At 47.2% G+C, this 19,307-nt stretch overlaps 1 protein-coding gene and 1 long non-coding RNA gene across 9 annotated transcripts in view; one reads left to right on the forward strand and one right to left on the reverse strand.

The window, feature by feature from the left end:
* Positions 1-3,444, reverse strand: part of LOC111097084 — a 42,890-nt gene extending 39,446 nt beyond the window's left edge. The window contains exon 1 of the long non-coding RNA XR_005363455.1: positions 3,102-3,444. This is a non-coding gene — a long non-coding RNA (uncharacterized LOC111097084). The remainder of the gene's footprint in view (positions 1-3,101) is intronic.
* Positions 1-19,307, forward strand: part of RAD51B (RAD51 paralog B) — a 683,946-nt gene that overhangs the window by 598,070 nt on the left and 66,569 nt on the right. The gene's annotated exons all lie outside the window — the stretch shown is intronic.

The following is a 19,307-nucleotide window of genomic DNA, read 5'->3' on the forward strand; positions in this document are numbered from 1 at the left end:
TGTGTGACTATCATAAATAAATAAAAATTAAAAAAAAAAAAAAAAGATGCTGGGTTTGTGATGATTTGTTGTAGCCACCTTAGAAAACTAATACAATGAGGTTGCACAGAGCGATGATGTGACAGGAGAGAGAGAATCTAGAAAACCAAGTCTAATGCCTGAACTTAGGGCTGGTATCCAAGGCGAACTTTGTCAACTTTGTGCTGTGGGTCTGTTTTCCTCAAGAGGTCCTCATGTTGTCACTCCTCACAGCTGAGAGCAGGGCCCACAGCTCCCTCAAGGATGCTACTCAGGATCAGAGGAAGTCAGATCAGGCCCTCACACCTATTTGAAATGGTGGTGATCATAATGACCATAGTCTATAGAATTCTTAATATGTGCTATGTAATTTACATACTTATCTTGTTTGATCCTCAAAACCATTCTATGAGATTAGCATTCTCATCCCCATCTTACAGATGAGCCAACTGAGGCTCTGAGAGGTCATATGGCCTGTTCAAGGTCATAGAGGGAATGATGATGGCACCAGACCTGTGCTGAATCCACAGCATTACAGAAGATTCGAGCCTCACAAAGACGGGTGTTCCAGCACCCCACAATATCCCACAATGCCTTGCTGGCTGATGAGAAAGAAGTGTTTATTTTCTAAATATTAACACCATTGACACTACAGTTTGGGTAAGGATCTGGTTAGACCCTGCTAACAGCAGATGGACGGCAAAACATCCACATTCCAGGAAAATCTAGTCCCAACCGATACTGATCGAGAAAGGTCCTCTCAGCCCCAAGGCCTTTCTCTCTCCTTGGCCATGCTGGGGCAAAAGGTGAAACCCCTAATCAAGTGGCCTCTCCCTGTGAAAGGCTGGACAGTCCACAACCAGAACCCATCTGGCATAACTCTCTCTCCCCATCGCCAGGAGAAGAGAGCAAGCTGCCTAGAGAGAAAGGCTCTGAGAAAGCCCAGTCCTGGGCACACCGACACTGTCTGGGGCCCTCTCTTCATCAGGATGGACTCAGGCAGGCCCAACACCTGGAGTCCCTGTGCCTTTCACAGAGTCACAGGCAGAGTTTTGGAGAGGTCTGGGCTGACCTCTCTCTGGCCCCCGCTTAGGCTAAGGCGTGGCTAAACGGGCAGCTTCTTCCCTGTCCTCCCAGCATTCTGAGTTGGAGGGAGTGCAGGAGCAGAGAGGCGACCCGAGGGCCTGCCAGATTTCCTCCTACGCAGACCTCTGTGCAAGATAAAGTCAGGCGAGGCTGTGCCACAGGACGACAGCATAATAAATCCCCTCCGGCCTCCTCCCGGGCCCATTGTTCCTAGTGCAGCCGTTGTTTTGAGTACGATCAAAAGGAAGGAAGAGCACTGTGCTATCAGGCTGGGGAAGAAGGATGCTCTCCTGACCGCCCCTGTTGCCCTTGGCCACCCTCGTTTTAAATATGAGGAAACCGAAGGGCAACATGCAGCCTAACCCCATCCCTGTGTGAGGCTCAGCGCACCATTCCGAGGCCCCCGGCCCTCTGGTGAGGCAGGGATCCTGCCCAAACTTGACGACAGCCACCGGGGTGGGTCACCCGGCCGTGTCCTTTCGCCCTGGGCAGGGGGCTGGGAGGCCCGGGCTCAGGGTCAGCAGCCGTGTGGGGAGGGCGCTGGAAGTGGGCCCTGGAGTGGCCGCTCAGCTGTTGTTTACCCCTTGGGCTGAGAACTGAGGCCAGAAGGCCACAGCCATTGGAAATAATAGGCCCTCAAAGGAACTTCCCGAATGCGGCTGGCCTGGTGCCTGAGGCTCAAGACTGCGAATAGCTTGGTTCTTGGGAAGCTGGTGTCCTGGGGCCTCGCAGCCTCTCCTACACAGAGCCAGGTCCACGCACGGGCTCGGGCTCGGGCTCGGGCTCGGGGTGCACACCTCAGCCCCCGCAGCTGGATTCCTGTGAGGAACTGGGGCAGAACGCACCAGCTTCCCTGAGGCAGGAAGGGCGGAGCTGAGGGTTGCTCCTGAAGCCTGCAGGCTCAGGGGGTCCTCGGCCTCTCTCTCACGTCCGCCCTGCCCAACGCCCAGCCTGATTCCCCAGGTGCCCAGCTGCGGTGGCCCGGTCACCTCTGTCTGGGCCGGAGGCCACGTCTGAGCAACAAAGGCGCCTCAATGGGGGAGGATGTCAATGTGCTTCCTCAACCAGAAAGGAGGTTTGAGTTCGGCCGAAGCAGCCCAAGCAAACAAGCAGAAGCCTGTCAATCGAAAGATGGGGGCTGCTGGGAGATCACAGGACAACAAAATGAGAACCATTATCAGTCTCGTCCCAGCCTAAGGAGGGGAGAGCCTTTGAAGCCTCAGACAGGCCGAACAGAACTTTCCACCTGAGAGGCGCTGGAGATGGGAGGTCAGGCTGCACACAGCCCCCATGAGAACTGATCAAAGCCTGCTGCGGAGGGAGGGGACCTACAGCTGCAGCCCTGCTCCCCCCACGGGCCGCCCAGGGCTTTCTGAAGGCAACCAGGCTGCCCTTTCGAGGGCCTGTGGGAAAACCCAGCCCAGATGCACGGTGCAGCCACCCTCCCACCCCGCCTCAGCGCCGCTGGGAGAGGGGAGAGAACCCCCTCAGTGGTCCTGAAAAGAAGAGGGAGGGAATGGAAGCACATGGAAAATGCTAAGACCACCCACCTGATGAGGGCCTACCTTTTGGGAAGCAATAACTCCTGGCTTCCCTGGTGCCCCTCTGAAAGAACAAACCGACTGAACAGGCCTCCTCGAAGCTACGCACTCCCAGGGATCTGTGGGATGCCCGGCCCCTCGGGAGCTTAATTTAATCTGTGTTGGCCTCTCGGTGCCTTTTTGGGGCTTCCTTGATATCCCCTCTCCTCCCTGGCAACCAGAGAAATGGCAAGAAGCCTCATTCAGGGCTCACAGGGTCCTGTGTGGATGCCTCCAGTGTGCTTCTCTCAGACTGGACAGCAGGATCTGCCAGCGAACACTCTAGGGTCATCTTCCACGCTGGATCCAGGAGGCGAGAGAACCTGTGAAAACGTTCTCCCTTGGGTCCTGCCTGAACTGGATGGCCTCAGCCCACCCTGCTGGCCTCGAGCCCCTTCCCTCCTGCCCAGAGCTCACCTTCCAAGGACTGGGGCTTCACAGAGCCTGTGAAGTGGGTGCAAAAAAATCCAAAGCCATTTCCACTGTGCTCTCCTTCTCAAAGGGATGGGAATGTTCTTTTCTTCTCTCTCCTGGGAGTGGGTCTGAAGGGAGGGTGAAGGGGGATATTAATGTGGAGGCCTGGAAGGGATTTGGGTAAAGGGGGAATGACTAGAGGAAATGGAAGCACTGGGGGAACTGAGATGAGAATGTTCCAGAACTGCTGGTTTAGCTAGCTGGCATTCTTTCCAAAATGGATGAATAAGGACTAGAGAGAGGGCCTCAGGGTAGACTGGACAGAAACGAAGGTAAAGGCATTTCCTCTCCCTCTTCTCAGGGGCCAGATCCTAAAGAGGGGGTGGACAACCAGGAATTACTGACCTGCCACCCACTACTCACTGTGAGATTTATATCTTTTTATTACTTTGCCCGGAGAGATGGATGGGATTATCTCCATTTTACAGGTGATGAAACAGAGATTCCAAGAATTGATCAAGGCTCTCCGAGGACCACATGGAACTGCTGGGCTGGAACTCAATCCCCAGGCGGCCTGGCTCCAGAGTTCATAACCTTCCCCACTCTTCCAGGCCTGCCCTGCCTCCAGGGGCTAGGCATATGGTGGTAGATGCTTTGGAAATATTTGTTAAATTGAACTGAACTGAGCGGCTGAACACACACAGGCCTCTTTCACCCTGACTAAGAGGAATCCTTTGAGGGTCCGGGTTATGGAAAGAAATTCTCTGAGGCACCAAATAAAATCCTTCTCTGAGGTGCAAGGAGGCCTTTTTTGAAATTAATACCTAATAAAGTTTACACAGACCCCCAAAAGGAAAAACAGAAGGGAACTGGAACAATAAAAAAGCAAAGTAGGTAGATAATAAAACTTCAGAGTGTTGTCTTTCATCCAGGAAGCACAAAGCATTCACAGGCTCTAATTACACCTTCATCCCCATGGCCCTTTCTGAAGTTGGTAGGCGCATGTTAACAGTACCCCTCCTTTTAGGCATGGATAGGTTTGGGTACCAAAAGCTTATGCAATTCTCCCCAAGGTGAATAGAACATGGCCTCATTCCCTAAACCTGTGTGTTGGAGGCCACTTCCAGCTGTGTTTGCTGACTCAGCAAATAAAACCAAGTTTTCTGAGAGGTTCGAGGGGTGGGGGTGGGAATGAGAAGGTCTAGGAATGAGAGGGGCAAAGCTGAGGAATTAGACCTCACTCAGGCCTGCACACAGTATAAATCCCCCCTTGTTGACCGTTCTTTATTATGCACGTTCTTTAATTTAGGCTCATGTTCATTGTGTAATTTGGTGGGTGCCAATGTGTAGGACAGTAAGCCCCTCTGATGAAGGCGACAGGAAGGTGATGTCTGGGCTGACACACACCCAGGAGTTCTTGGGGGGGGGGGTGGAAATTGCTCCTATGTCCTATGGACACACTGGATGTTGAGGCTCAGACAACTGGAGATGGGTAAGGGGACTTAATTGCAAATCTTTTTTTTTTTTTTTTGGCTGGTTCATGTCCAATCATGTCATTTCTTGGCTTTAATAATATAATAATAATAATAATTGCACATGCCTTTTTAATAGTTCTCCACTGCCAAATAGTGAAATAGTGTTAGGCACAAATTCCTTCACTAGACCCTGAAGTCCTTTTCTAGTATGACTCCATCTGGGACCCCAGTCTTATTTCTTGTTCCCTCTTCTAACTTCTGTGCAATGGTTCCCAATTTGTGAGCTGCAGACCTGTGGGCAGGAGTATAGAGTTTTAGCAAGGGGTCCCTAACTCTGTACGCCACACCAAATATGGGTTATAGTCCAAATCAATAGTATATGAAAGTGTGTAATTTGTGTAATTTAAAAGGGTTGTCAAATTTCTCCCAGTTCTTTGTCATTGTGTGCGTTCTTGGGTACTAAAGTTCAACAATTATTAGAAGAAAGGGCCTGCATTATGGTAATGGTTTTCAAACTGGGGTCCAAGGAACCCCTCAGAGAGCCCCTGATGTAGAGCTAGGGGAGGGATTGGGATGGAATCAGAGCAGATGGGACCACACTCCACCACCCCCACTGCCACCACCCCCACCCCCAACATACACACACACACACAACTAACTCATCCCCTCCCCTTGCAACCATCTCTGCTTTTATCAGTTTTGCACACTGGCTTTCTAGTAAGATTTTATTTGAAAAACAGACTGCTGGGGAAGAGAGGGGTGGAGTTTATAGGCAGTGGCCAAGGACAAAGTACACATACTTCTAGACAGCCCCTCGCCACTGTTCAGTGGAGCGGTGAGAAATTGGTCACGACCCCGTGTGTGCCTACCATGAGTCAACTGTGGTGTATAAATGATGCAAGAGGAGGCATTCCCCCTGTCCAGTCCCATGGAGGAGGCACCCAAGCTTGTTCATTTCTTAGATACATTAAGTCCGTCTGGCTCTTGGACAGAAAAAATGAAGTTGTACAGTAGTCGGTCCCATTGTCAATGCAGACAGTGTCCCCTTTGCAATGTAATGCGACCTTTACTGCTGTCCAAGGAGGGGAGGAGAATCCTCTGTATACCAGCTCTTCTTGTGCACCAAAGTTCCTAGAGGGGTAGTGGTCACTTGGGGCCTATTTTCATCTCCTTAAATTTCTACCCAGATTTGTCTTTGCTCATTTGGCTGGTGCCTGCCACCCAGGCCTTGCCCTCAAGTAGCTTGGGTGTAGGCCTGGAATACTGGGAGCAGGAAGAAGTGGAAAAGCAGGACCCTGAGAGACTTCTGGAAATTCTTCAGCTGAGTGACCATCCATCCTCTCAGCCTGGTTTCAGACAGAACAACAAATAAAGAAATGCCCTGAACAATCCAGAACAGTGCTCATTAGCATGGGAGACTATGGCAGGAGACCCAAAGGGATGCCTTTGTCCCTGCTTTTCACTCCACCATCCACAGATGCCTTTAAAAGCCACCTTCCCAACACTCGAACTCAGGGAAAATGCTACAAAAGGGATGGCAGGACTCTCTTTACATGAATGGCCTGCTAGAGGCAAGTGAGAAACAATAGCAAGCAGACCCAGGCCTGTCACAGCTATGATTGAACCAGTTGGAATGTGGTTCTGTGTGTGTGTGCACATGCGCATGTGTGCACTTCAGACTATAAATATGGCTCTGGGTTCCTGTTTGCTGGGGGGAGTCTGAGGGGGCACAAAGCTCTGTGTGTATCAGAGGACTTCAGGGAGCACCCACACACCTAAATGCTCAAATTTACTGATGGAGGGAGTGGGGAATCAAGGGGAAGTTTTGAGAATGGGAGTGTGTCTGTGGATGAGCACAGACCTCTGTTCATGTGTGTTGGGGGAAACAGGGAATTTTGTGTCTGGGTAAGTGCATACATATGGCATGTGTGCATGCGTTCAAGTGTGCGAAGAGGTAGCTGAAAGAAAGTTTCAAGAGTCTATGAAAATTCTCAGTTAGAAAAATATCTTGGCAATTCCCCATACCACAGGTTGGTACACATTCAATGCTTGTGAAGTTCATTTCCTGTACTAGTTACCAGCCCTTGTGCATACAGGACATGAAATGTGATTTAGAGCAAAAACTCCAGGTATCAGAGGTGAGCTGTGGGACAGTGTATTTTGAGGGGCGGGGGTGGGCAGCAGAGTGGAGGGGAGTCACCACCCTGTGTCTTTTAAAGGACTATTGAAATCAATTTTTAATAGTAACCCAGAATTCCCACCCTGGTATGCTTGGGAGAGAGAGAGAGAAGGTAGAGATCTAATTTTTAAAATTCTGTCCTTCATTGCTCTGAAGCCATGTTAGTGCCCGATCTGCTCGTCCAATAGCAGCTGGACATTCCTGTGTGTGTATGTGTTTTTAAACTTGTCTGGCTTGTTCCACTCTGAGCTTTAGTTTGTGAGCCTGGCCTCAGGAAGTGTTTATGAGCTTTTTCACGCTGTTTTCTTTTGAGTTGCTTTTGTTTGGTGGCATGGAAGGGGAGAGCTTGACTTAGGCACTTCAGATCATACAGGGTCCTCCGACCGGCATCCACAGTGAAGCTGGGAAGTTTGACCCAACATCACCATGGCATGCATATGAGCAGACATTGCTGAACACTTCAGTATGGGGAGAAACCACACTCTATAAACAAACTCCTTGGCATGCGACCTCCTCAGAGTCTATCTTGCCAGTATATTCATTCATGTGACACCCAGATCATAAATGCTCAGTGGCCGCTAATTAACCATGGTGCATTCTAGTCCAACCAAGGGACCAAAGTCAACAGAACCCCCATTGTTCTTCAGCATAGCACAGTACCTTGCTGGATCAGGTGTCCTGAACACACACGGCTCCTGATACACCTGCATGAGAGTCACGAGCCTCTGTTCTTCCTCTAGTCTAGACTCCAGGAAGAGTAGAAAAATCTCCTGGATGTCAGGTTCCATGAAGCAGAGCCCAAACCTATCAGAAGGCCAAGTCTAGACAAAACAGAGCTCTGCAGATCACACCCTCAACCTTTGATGCTTGTGGAAGGAAAAGAGTACCAATCAAGGAGTGTGCCAGAAGGCTCACTGGGAGGTAGAGGCGAGAAGAGCCATACCTTGTCCTCTATCAGGCCAATGTCTAAGCCCCACTTAAAGCTGTTTCTGAACGCGGCATTCCTACGCGGGCGTGCTGCCGATGGGGTCATGTCCCAGGCTTTGCCTGGGTCTGATGCAGGACTTCAGTTGTTTATGGTGATAGGAGTTTGCTTGATATTCCATCCCCACTTAGTTGGCATCCCTCCATCACCCTCAAGCAATTCACAATATCTCATCCTAGGAGACCTCTGAACAATAGCAGAACTGGAAAGATTGGGACCTATGACTCCTCAGTGAATTCTGAAACTCCTTTGAAGCGATGCCTAAAGTTCAGGGAGAAGCTTGCCAAGGAAAAAAGACCTTGAGGCAGCAGTGGAGATGGAGTGAGGTACAGATCTTTGTCCTTCGTTGGACCTCTCGGCTCCTGTTCACTGGGGACCTTGACATAGAGTTCACATTCTATGCAAGCTAGTGTAGCACTCTGTTCATCTGTGATTCTATTCAAGGCCTGACATAGCTGCCTATTCCAGACCACTGTGACTGCAGCTGAGATGTGTCCTTCCTTGGCTGGAAGGCTCCATCTGGAGCCAATCCTAGCCCCAGAGGAAATGGGCTCCTGTGGGAAGAGACTGCTCCAAGGCAGCAACTTTCTGGGTGCCATGCACTTGCGGGCCAAGACTAGGCCCTGGGAGGATGTGGATTTTCCAGGCTTCCCTGACAGGCCTCACAATAACCCCAGCAACTACTTTGCCCCCAACAGCCCTGGAAGGGGGCCTGATTACATTTCTAGGCAATAGCTTTGGCATCAGAGGTTCTTCACTTGGGTTTCCTTGAGAGGGCTTTACTTTTAGGGAATGGTGGGGTTCCTCTCCTCTGTCCTCCCCAAGAACCCCATGTATCCCTCCATCACTATGTGTGTCATGGAGTCATATCTGCCCCTTCCTTGTGTCTTCCCCTGCTAGCAAAGAGCCATTTTATGGGCACACTGGAGGGTCTGGGGTGGCCTGAGGTCCTGGCTGGATGAGGGTCCTCTAGGGCCTGCAATGAGTACCCCCAACACTCACTAGCCATTGGGCCTTGGAAAAAGGCACTTTTCAAGGGGTTTGCCCTCATTCTCATCCCCATCCACTGACACTCAGTGCTATATACCTTTACCTAAAAACTGGAGGTATATTTCTCTGAGCCTCTACTGGATTATTTGTAGACCTATATGTGAAAAAACTTCATAAAATGGCCAGTACAACACATATAAAGAGTTGTATTATGTTAAAATCCCCCAACTCCCTTCAGTACCATCATCTGATGAACAGAAGACTTTACTATGACTCAGAGGCCTGGCTCTTCCTAACTGTGCTGTTTCCCATGTGATTTTTGGTGAGTTGCTTTATCTCCATGACTCTGTTCCTTCATCTTTGAAGTGGAAGCATAGGGCTGTCAGGGAGAATACTTTAAACCCTTAACTGAGTGGCATGATTGTTGGCATCATTCCTTACCGTCGTTGGTTAAATGACACACAGACACTTTTCTGAAGAGTGATGTTTGGTAAATACTTTGTGGGCCATGGGGTCTCTGCCACACTACGAAAGCAGCCACAGATGATACATACACAGGTGGGCATGGCTGTGTTGCAACAAAATTTTTATTTATGAAATGAGGCTGTGGGCCTGATTTGACCCATGGGCCATGGTGTGCTGAGCCCTGTTCTACCTGGGGATAGGTGCTCAGGAAAAACTTGGGAAATTGATGTTAAAGATAGGTGAGTAGAGACCTCTGTGCTCCAGATCCTTGATTTTAATTCTGTTTACATGAGCCCAGGTCTGTGTTCCTACCACGGGGTCACCTCCACCTCACTCCCCTCCTCCAGCTTTGAGAGATCACAGGCTCATTCAAACCCACCCACTTAATAGAGAGCAGAGTTTCTGTGACTTCTAGGATCTGTCCCCTTCCCCCGCCCTCCCCAGGACCTTTCCCCTCCATCCCGTTTGTGGGACACACAATTTGTAATCTCCTTAAAACCAAAGAAGCCAGGTCTCTGATTCATGTAGATTAAAATCAGCTGCAACCTATTAATGGCCCAGAGCCCAAGACAGATTTTAGGAAACAAAAACACTGGACCAAATTAGACTGAACTGGCCTCTGTCTCCAGGGGAGGGAGGTGGGGTAAGAGGCTGGGGGGTGAGGGGAGTGGCCATGTGGTTTTAATTAATTTGGATTCTCTTCCTGAAGCTAATTCTCCCAACACAAAGCATGTGTAGCGTCATGGAAGCAGCCAGCCTTGGAGCTGGGCTCTCCCTGGTGAAAGCCCCAGGTCCTGTTGGGGGCTGGGGCTGGTTGTGTGTCTGTAATTAACAGGTTTCAAAGTGGTTATTTTGGAAAAGAGAATTTCAGTGGCGCGTTAAAATCCTTTCATCAACCATCAGCCGGCATCCCAAGGCCTCCAGCAAGGCCCGGACCACTTAGGGCTTCAGAGAGCTTGGAATTCCCAGGGTCTTATTTGAGAATGTGGAGGCTTTTGCCATGGGTTTTATTAGGTTGATGGTTGCCATGACTTTCATTATGTTGTTTGGTTACTGGGATCATAAAAATGTTTCTCTCTTCCTAGAGTACCTAAAAACATTAAAAAGAAAATAAGAAGAGCTCCAGCCTTTATGACCATTACATAACATGTGAGCTGTGACTCCCCCATGGGAAGGGGCTGGCTCTGCCTCTGGGCCTGGGTTGGGGAGGAATTGAGGGTGGGGTGGATCATGAGGCTGGAGGAGACAGAGCAACCAACCAGCACTCCTTTCTAATCTCACATCTGAGGAAACTGAGGCCTAGGGAGATACCCCAGCAGGAGCCCATCTCATCTCTTCTCAGACTCTCGACTGGGTGTTCTTTATCCTTCTGGTGCATGAAGGCAATGAACAGGGTAGGAAAGGTAGAGAAGGAGTCTGAATTCTATTGGACTGGTGTTTTAGCATATTTCTAGGAGTAGAGGAAAATGGCAAGCTCACATGTAGCTTAACATAACATGCTGCAGTGGACAGGGGAGCCATCCAAGCCAGTGCTTGGAATCCCAACAATGCTCATAGGGGGAGCTCTCCTCAGACACTGTGCTGAGGCCCTGAGAGGAAAGTCACGGGGGCCTATGTTGGCACCCAGAGCCCCGAGCTTCGGAAAGGAGGGAAATAGGTACTAAATCCTACAAGCCACAGAGATGATTTCTTACTGCTCTGAATATAAAACCTCTGAAATCTGGTCAAACTCCCAGAATCACCATATGGGGTAACAGGAACTTTTAATCTATTATCTGATAAATGGAACACCAGCCTGGCTTTACTTCCTATTTTGATGATGGCTACCTTCCAGAACCTTCTTTCATGAAGGACATGAAAAATATTTTGGGAGAGTTGCTATTAAATAACCCCTGGTGCTTAAAAACAATGGGCAGTCTCCAGAGCAGCAGGCCTTGCTTTCAGTGGGACACCAGCTAGATAGATCTAATCCACAATAAAGCTCTACCACAGTTTTTCAGAGGATTAGAGAATGTCAGAACTGGGAGGGAAATTCAAGTCCAGCTCATCCAGGCCAGTGTTACAGATAGGGAAACTGAGGCCTTAGAGCTGGAGTAGAGGGTCTAGCCCATGGTTCCCAGCCATCAGGTTTTGCCCAACTATCCATTCCTCACCAGACTACATTCCTTTTTGCCTTGACATTTTCATTCGTTTTGTTCAGTACTTACTGATTACCTCCTCTGTGTCAGACACTTCTAGACACTGCTAATTTCTTTTCTTTGAAGTTTTGAGAAGAAATAAAAAGAGATACAATTCTGTGGAATACATTAAAGAAAGAAAGGCAATTTTTCCCCCAAAATCCAGGTCTTAGGGAAACTTTGTGGGCCTGGACATTCTAGAGAAACACCTACTGTTTTGGATGTGCCTCTCAGAAGGCCTAATGATATCATTGTCACATAGGTATGGGACTTACCTAAGCTGCATCTGCTTACAATCCCTACCTCACTCCCAACAGCCACCTAGGTAGCCTGGCCCAAATGATTCTGGGACTGAAAATTGTCAAGGATTCTCTGGATCCAAGGTTGAATGAGTGCTGGTAGGAACCCAGGCCTGTTGAAGGCATGCAGATGTACGGGTCCCTCAATCTGTTTCCCATCATTCTCCTCCCACAGTTCACTTGTCAGTCCTTTGCTCTTGTTTACCTCTGTGTGAATAATTCCTCGATTATAAATAGAGAACTTGGCACTGAATTTTGGATTATCTATGATCTTTAACTTTCCCAGGGCAAAAGAAATTAAACCAACAAATCTCTTTGTTTCTCATGGTTTGGTATCCAAGCCAAGAAAGCACTGATCTGTGTAGAGTGAGGCAAGCCAGAGCTCCCCACAACCCACCCCCCCACCTTGCACTCAGAGGAAGAAGTCATGCATGCATTCATTCATTCACTGATTCATTCAACAAATATTCAGTAAGCACCTATGTGCCAGACTCAATTCTAGACACCGGAGCATAGAGTGAAAAAAGACAATGTCCCTCCTCACCCTGTTTACATCTTAGTGGGGCTGATAGACAATGGGCAAACCAACCAAACAGCACCACCAACAAATATGCATATGCATATGTATATGTATACATGTATCAACTAGGGATAGATACTTTGAAAAAAATAAAGCAAGGTAGAGAGAGAGGAGTGAGGGATGCACTATTTATATATAGTGGAGTCAGGAAGACATTTCTGAAGAGGTGACATTTGGGCAGAGGTTGAATGAAGAGAGAGTAAGCCACATTCAGCCCTGAGAAAAAGAATTCCAGGCAAAAGGAACACTAAGTACAAAAGCCTGGGATAGCGACAAGTGTGATGTATTCAGAACAGCTAGGAGGTAAGGGATGGGAACAGAGTGAATGATAGGCACGATATGGGGTCAGAGAAGTGGGTAGGGACCAGCTCGGGGAAGGAAGACTTTGGGGTTTGTTGTGAGGTTCATGGGGGCGGTCTTTGGAGGCTTTGGAGCAAGGGGGTGATGCAGCAGAGATGCACGCTGGAGGGCTGGAGAGAAACTGATGACCCAGAATGATGGCCCAGCTCGGGGTAAACGTTTGCACCCAGACACATGGCAGATGGTAGCTGTACCTCTTGGGTGGTGCCTGAAGTAGAAACCTTTGAGGGCTATATGTTTCAGCAGGGTGGGGCTGGCCTGGGAGCTCACCACCTCTATACCAATTAGTCTTAAGCCCCAAAAAAGGAAATGCTGGTGTTTAAATAGCAGGGTTGGGACCTGTGAGTCATAGAACCCTCAATCAACTGGGCCACTCTTGGTAGGCTCTGGGAAATTGCTGGTGCAGAGTCTTGAGCTTCTTGTTTGACCACTTGTTGGGACCTCTGTGGGGGCCTCTAGATGCACTCAGAAAAATCAGACTCAAGTACAGACCTGGTCTTTAGGGGGTCTGGCTGTATTTTTGGCTGCCTGAATACTGTCTCATCAGTTTCCTTCCCAGGTTCTCTCATTTTGCAAAATGCAGGCTACCTCGCTGAGAAGCAGAGAGGAGAGAGGTGAGGGTTCTGGGTTCAGTCAGCCTGGGATGCAAACCTTGCCTTACCACTTAACAAACTTTTGAAAGTTTTTTAAAAAGCTCCCGAACCTCCTAGCACTGCATTGTCCAATGCGGTAGCCACCAGCCACGTGTGGCTATTTAATTTAAATCAATTAAAATGAAATTAAAAAAAATTCAGTTCCTCAGTTCCACTTGGTACACTTCAAGTACTCAATAACCACATGGGGCTGGTGACTCTCATGCTACTGGACAGTGCAGATATAGAACATTTCCAACATGGCAGGAAGTTCTATTGGACGGTTTCACTTCTTTAGAAAGGAAGTAACCCATGAGAAATGAAAAAGTTAACATGCACAAAGCACAAGGTACTTTGCCTGTCTCATCAAATGTACTTAGCATATGATAGTCATTGTGATTTATCATATGAATCTCTGTCCTGGTTCTGTTGCTGGCTAGCTGAGGGGCCACCCAGCTTCTCCAAGCCTCAGTTTTCTGGTCTGTAGAATGAGAATAAAAAGTAATGCTGAGTGAATTCCTCAGAGCATAACCCGATGCTTATTTTTCTCTCTTTGCCCTGGACCTATGAGACCATCCTGGCCAGCCTTCAGCTAACTTACCTAGACCTGAGCTTGGGATTTCCAGTCCTGGCATACTTAGCAGGAGCCATGATGAAATTGTGGCTCAGTAATAGATTCTGGAGATTTTAGCCAACTTAAAGGGCTTGAATGTCATTCGTGGTATAAAGTTCTAATGAAACAAGTGAACAGGTCTGATCAAGAAAAACAGTCATTTTAACTCAAGTCAGATATTTACTTAGCTCTGATGTTCTGAAAACTGTCATATCTTGGGTCACCCATCCCAGGCCCTGCTTCCTTGCTTAAATGTTGCTTCTGTGGATGCAGCTCTCAGGGAAGGTTCTCAAGCAGTCCTTCTGGTATCTTGGCCTCCAATCAGTCTTCCTTTTTCCACTTTGGGGTTTTGTTGTTGTTTAACATTTATTAACTGCAGGCATTTAGTAGGTGGAAGTTGGGATTTGCCTGGGGCTGGAAGGAAGTCATTTGCCAGGCCAGGGTAAGGTGTGGTTTAAGAATTGAAGCTAGAATCCCCTTTACCTGCTTAATTCATTTCAAGGGAGATTTGTTTTCAACTCCCAAATTACCTGCTAGGATTTCTTGACCTGAGATCCTATCTCCCATGGCTGTTTTCTTTCATTTCCGATAAGAAAGACAAAGACAAAAAAAAAAAAAAAAAAAAAAAAAAAAAAAAAAAAACAGACTGAGAAGCTCAAGAACAGTCTTGCACTCTTTTAAATAAAATTGCACACCGTGTGTGATTTTCTTTACTGTCTTCTACACAACAGGTAGTAAAAGGTCTGTACAAGGCATGGGAACCTCTGCTCCTCTGTCAAGCCTCCTCTGCAGGCTTGACACCCAGGGGAGTGAATGCAATGGGGGGTTTTACAGTCAACTCCAGGAATAGCGGAGATGAGGGCAGAGACCCCATTCTGTTTAGCTCACAGCTCTCTCCACTGTCTGAGCCCTTGGCTCAGAGCTGCTCTCTTCGCCTACCAATAGTCATGTGAACCTAAGTTCACATGCTGGTGACCCCTCCTCCTTCAAGGCATGGGCTCTTTGGGGAGCCTGATCTGCAAATGAAAAGAACTGAAGGGAGCCCCAAGCATTGCCAAGCAAAAGATCCAACAAACAAGGGTTATAGGGAGTGTTAAACTCATGAGGGATTCCCCGATAAATTGAAGTTCCGAAAAAACAAAGCTAGAAGGAACTGTTCCTCAGCTTGTGGAGCAAGAAGCTGCCTAAGTGCTGGTATAACTGTAAGCAACAAGACAAAAAAACAAGGAGGAGAAGGAGGAGAGGAGAGGCAAAGATCCTTTTAAGATGTGGATCAATTCCTTTAGGCTAGCAGCTCTCAAATGTTTTGGCCTTAAGGACTCCTCTGCACTCTAAATTTGCTGAAGACCCCCCAAAGCCTTTGTTTTTGTAGGTAGTATCTATTGATGAACCCTGGCATGTGTCCAGTGATCCATGTCTCCTAGCATTCATGGCCTGTGGATTCTCCTCCCACAGTGAGTCAGGTTTGGTCTAGGTGACTGGCAGAGAATGGCAGGAGAGGCTGTGTGGCTTCAGAGGCTAGATCATAAGAGGGACCCCAGGTTTCTGTCTGGTCTCTTCTGTCGTTCCCTCTGGAGAAAGCGGATTGCCATGTTTTGAGTACACTGGGAGAAACCTGCATGAAGGGGAACCGAGGCCCCCTCTCAACAGCCAGCAACAACTGGCCTGGGAGTGAGCCTCTTTGAAAGCAGATAGACCCTCCAGCCCCAGTCAAGCCTTTACACGACTGTAGTGTCATGAGAGGCCCCAAGCCAGAACTGCAGAGTCAAGCCACTTCTGAATTCCTAATCCACAGCAACCATGAGGATATGGGTAACTGTTGCTTTGCCGCTGGGTTTTGGAGTACTTTGCTATGCAGTAACAGATAATTAAATCATTTATCATGTTAAAAAAAGAAACCCCAGAAGAATACACTTAATATTTACTTGTTAATCTATCTAATATTCATTTATAGGAGTAGTCATATCTATTACTTCATTAAAGGTCATAAATTTTTTTATTTGCCAAGAAGTTAAAAATAACATAAGCTTATTGTAAAAATAATTGTGTTTTCCACAACAAAAGAGGACAAAACTTAGTGAGAAGAGTGACAGTGTTTTACATTTTTGCAAATCTCTTTAATGTCTTGCTTAATAGAAGACAGCTGGATTCTCATATCTACTTCTGCATTCAATCAGCTGTGATAATGTTGTTTTGATTGAAGTGTATGAAGGAAACCCAGCCTCACATAGATATGTAGCTGAAAAAGGGAGGGATATTTTAACAGTCTTTTCAGATAATTGTAGATACAAGTACCCCACTTTTCAAAAGTCTGTTTTACACCATTTTGCTTCTATGAAAGGCCTACATTAGTGCCTTTTTTCGTTAACCAAAAGAAATCAGAAGAGGATTTTTGCTTTTCTGAAAAAAAGGCCAGAAGTGAAGATACTGTTCATTCAGTGTTTGTGTTGCAGAGTCCTTATAGGTGCAGTGTGCACCCCAACCAGCGAGAGGAGCCCTGCCCGGCTCCTTCCCTGGGAACTACACTCAGCATCTTAGCATCCAGCCACCAGAGCTTTGAACTGCATCTTCGAGGTGCATTTGTTAGCAAGATGTGTCCTAAGGTATGAGAAAAGCCTAAGAGAAGTATTTTGGGGTCTGAGAACACTGAAAAGACTTTTCCCTAGAAACTGAAGGTGAAATTGCCCCTTTACACCTTTTCAGCTTACAGAAGATTTCATAGCCACGCTCTACTTTTGGATGGTGGTGGTGGCCCGTATTTCTCTTTGACACTACCAAAACTCAACAAATGGTAGGTCATTAAATGTTAGTTGCAATGTAGCATCTGAAATGATATCAATGAACTTTTCATGCTCCGTTACATTAAAATCCATTTGGTCTGTCTTGTGCTTTGTGTGGCTCTTTTGCCCACGCACGATTGTATAATGCTATGCATGGGTCATTTGGAAACTATTGCTCTACTAAGTTATGCAGATTTTCTGAGTTGGATGTGTCTCATAATAAAAACTGAAAATTCACATTTGCCAATGACAGCACTGGTCTCGTCAGAAACTTCTTTAAGTATTGGGAAGGTGTAAAGCTCACTGCAGCAGATATAAATTCTCAAAAATTCTAATTTTTGCTCGAAAGCTTTGATTTTGGCAGCAAATATTGGCAGCTATCTTTCTTGAAGTGACAAGCTCTATTTGTTCATTTGGGAGAAAGTGTCTACCCAAGAACCAAGATTGAATAGCCATGGTTATTTGCTCCTTTTGAGCAAACACAGTGTTTCATGGAAGGGCTAGCTCATGATAACCTCCTCCTCTCGCGAATGCCTTTCCTCCAAATAACCTTTGTGCTACAGGATGCTTACTTTCCAGTTCGCCACACATAATAGTTAAAAGACATGTACTTTGGGCAAGATTTCACAAAATTAATAATTTTGACTACTTCATCTAAGACATTCTTAAGCCAAAAGTGGTTTCCTTTTCCTTTTTTTTTTTTTTTTTTTTTCTGTCCTGTGACATTTTGGCAGTGAAGAATAACATGACTGCCAGCACTGTGTCTGGTGCCAGCATTTTACCCAAATGTCAACACAGTGAAGAAGGCAAATGACAACTTGGTATTATAATAAAAATGACTTTGACCCTGCAGACACCCTCACAGGGTCTCACAGACCCCAGGGGTCCATCGATCTTATTTTGAGAACCATTGCTTTAGAGCAAAGGGTACCATTCTACTGCCTGCAGCATTCATAGATGAATGTACTACATGCTAAGAAATATATGTATCGGGTCTTTGTGTCACATTGTAATGGCCATCATTTGTTGCAGAAGCTAGAAAAATCTCATTAGACATCAGCTTATTCTTGTGGGTGCACTTGATATGAGACAAGTTCTTTATGGAAGTTAGTTTTCATACTTTCATTTCCCCACTTGTAAAAGATGTGCATACAGCAGTAGGTAGCTAGGCACTGAGAAATTTCTCAGACTATCTATGTCAAATGATTAGGGTAAACAAGGAGACGGACACCTGCCCCCCTTCCTTTGTAACCTTTTCTTCTCTGCTTTTCATCCCCTGAGCAGTGACAGCTCAGTGGACTGCGAAAGACATCCTGTTCAGGGGAGTAGGATCCTTCAAGCTCCAACCTTAAAGTGGGCACAGGTCTTACATCCATGAGGTAGGCAGCAGGCCCTAAAGGTTGCATGTGCTCAAAAGGTGATGGCATCCATGAGGATTTTATCAGTGAGGAAGAGCTAAAGGCACTGCCTCTCCTGGAGCCCTCAGCATTCCTGTGAAGCCGACCTAGACAACACAGGGAGAGGTGTGGGTCTTTTTCATTCTCATTCAGTTTTGCTTACACATTTTTCTTGCTGCAGAAATGCAGAGTAGGTTTGAACCCCGCACCTGACTGGGCTCAGCTCTTTGGTGAGTGATTGTGTAGCTGTTCTGTCTGTGATCACAGGCCCTGTCTGCAAGCGGGAAACAACAAACGGTTGTGTCCGGATCCCTGGGAACTGGAGACCTTTCCACATCTGTTGGCCTGGTCGGGGGTGGGAGGAAATCACCAGAACCTTCCAACACGGGGCCAGAACAGGGAGACAAAGGGGAAGCCTTAAGCCGCTGGCGACCCCGGGTCATCTGACCACCCCATGGTCCTCTCCCGTCCCCTTTCATCCCCTCAGGTCCCCAACACTCAGCCTTTTCATCATTCTCCAGGTCAGCAGTATCAGGTTTATGTGAGTTGACCAGAAAGCTTATCAAATGAAGGCAGAAGCAGGTGTTTGCAAAGCTCCTCCCTGTTGAAAGCTGGGTTGAACAAGGTTGACAGTGTGGCTGAGGCCAACATCCCACGCTAATTGCATTTTCTTTCCTGGAACTCTTTCTCTCTTTCCTCTCTTTCTGGTTTGGAGCCCCTAGAGGTCTCTGGGAACCAGTCACCAAAACAAACCCTTCAAAGAGCTAAGGACTGAGGGGAAAAAATACTCAGGGATGTGACATCATGGGCTGAACAGTGGCCCTTCTATGCCAAAGCCCAGGAAACACCATTTGGAGGCAACCAAAGGCTTCTACCCAGTGGTATGCTGGAACCAGTTCCTATGAGCTCGTGAGGATTGATTGCACGCTTGTTTTCCCAACTTCAAAATCATGATGTCATGTTGGTAGCTTGAACTGACCACGGTGAGAATATTTAAATCACAGAAATCGGCAAGCTACAAACCAGGCTTTCTCCACTCCAAAACTGGTTGTTAAACATTTACCAGCATGCTGCTGCCTCTACTATAGAGATTGTTGTTCAAAGTATGTTTCCCAGATTAATTATATCTGAATTTCCTAGAGAAAAGAGAAGATGAGAGTGGAAGTGTTATTGTTTAAAATGTAGATTTCTTGGCCAACCTGAACTAACTGGATTAAATTCTTTGGAGGGAGAGCCTGAGGAAATGCATTTTTAGCACGTTGTGAAGGTTATTAATA

This window comes from Canis lupus, chromosome 8 (assembly GCF_011100685.1).
Source record: "Canis lupus familiaris isolate Mischka breed German Shepherd chromosome 8, alternate assembly UU_Cfam_GSD_1.0, whole genome shotgun sequence".
NCBI classification, from domain to species: Eukaryota; Metazoa; Chordata; class Mammalia; order Carnivora; family Canidae; genus Canis; species Canis lupus.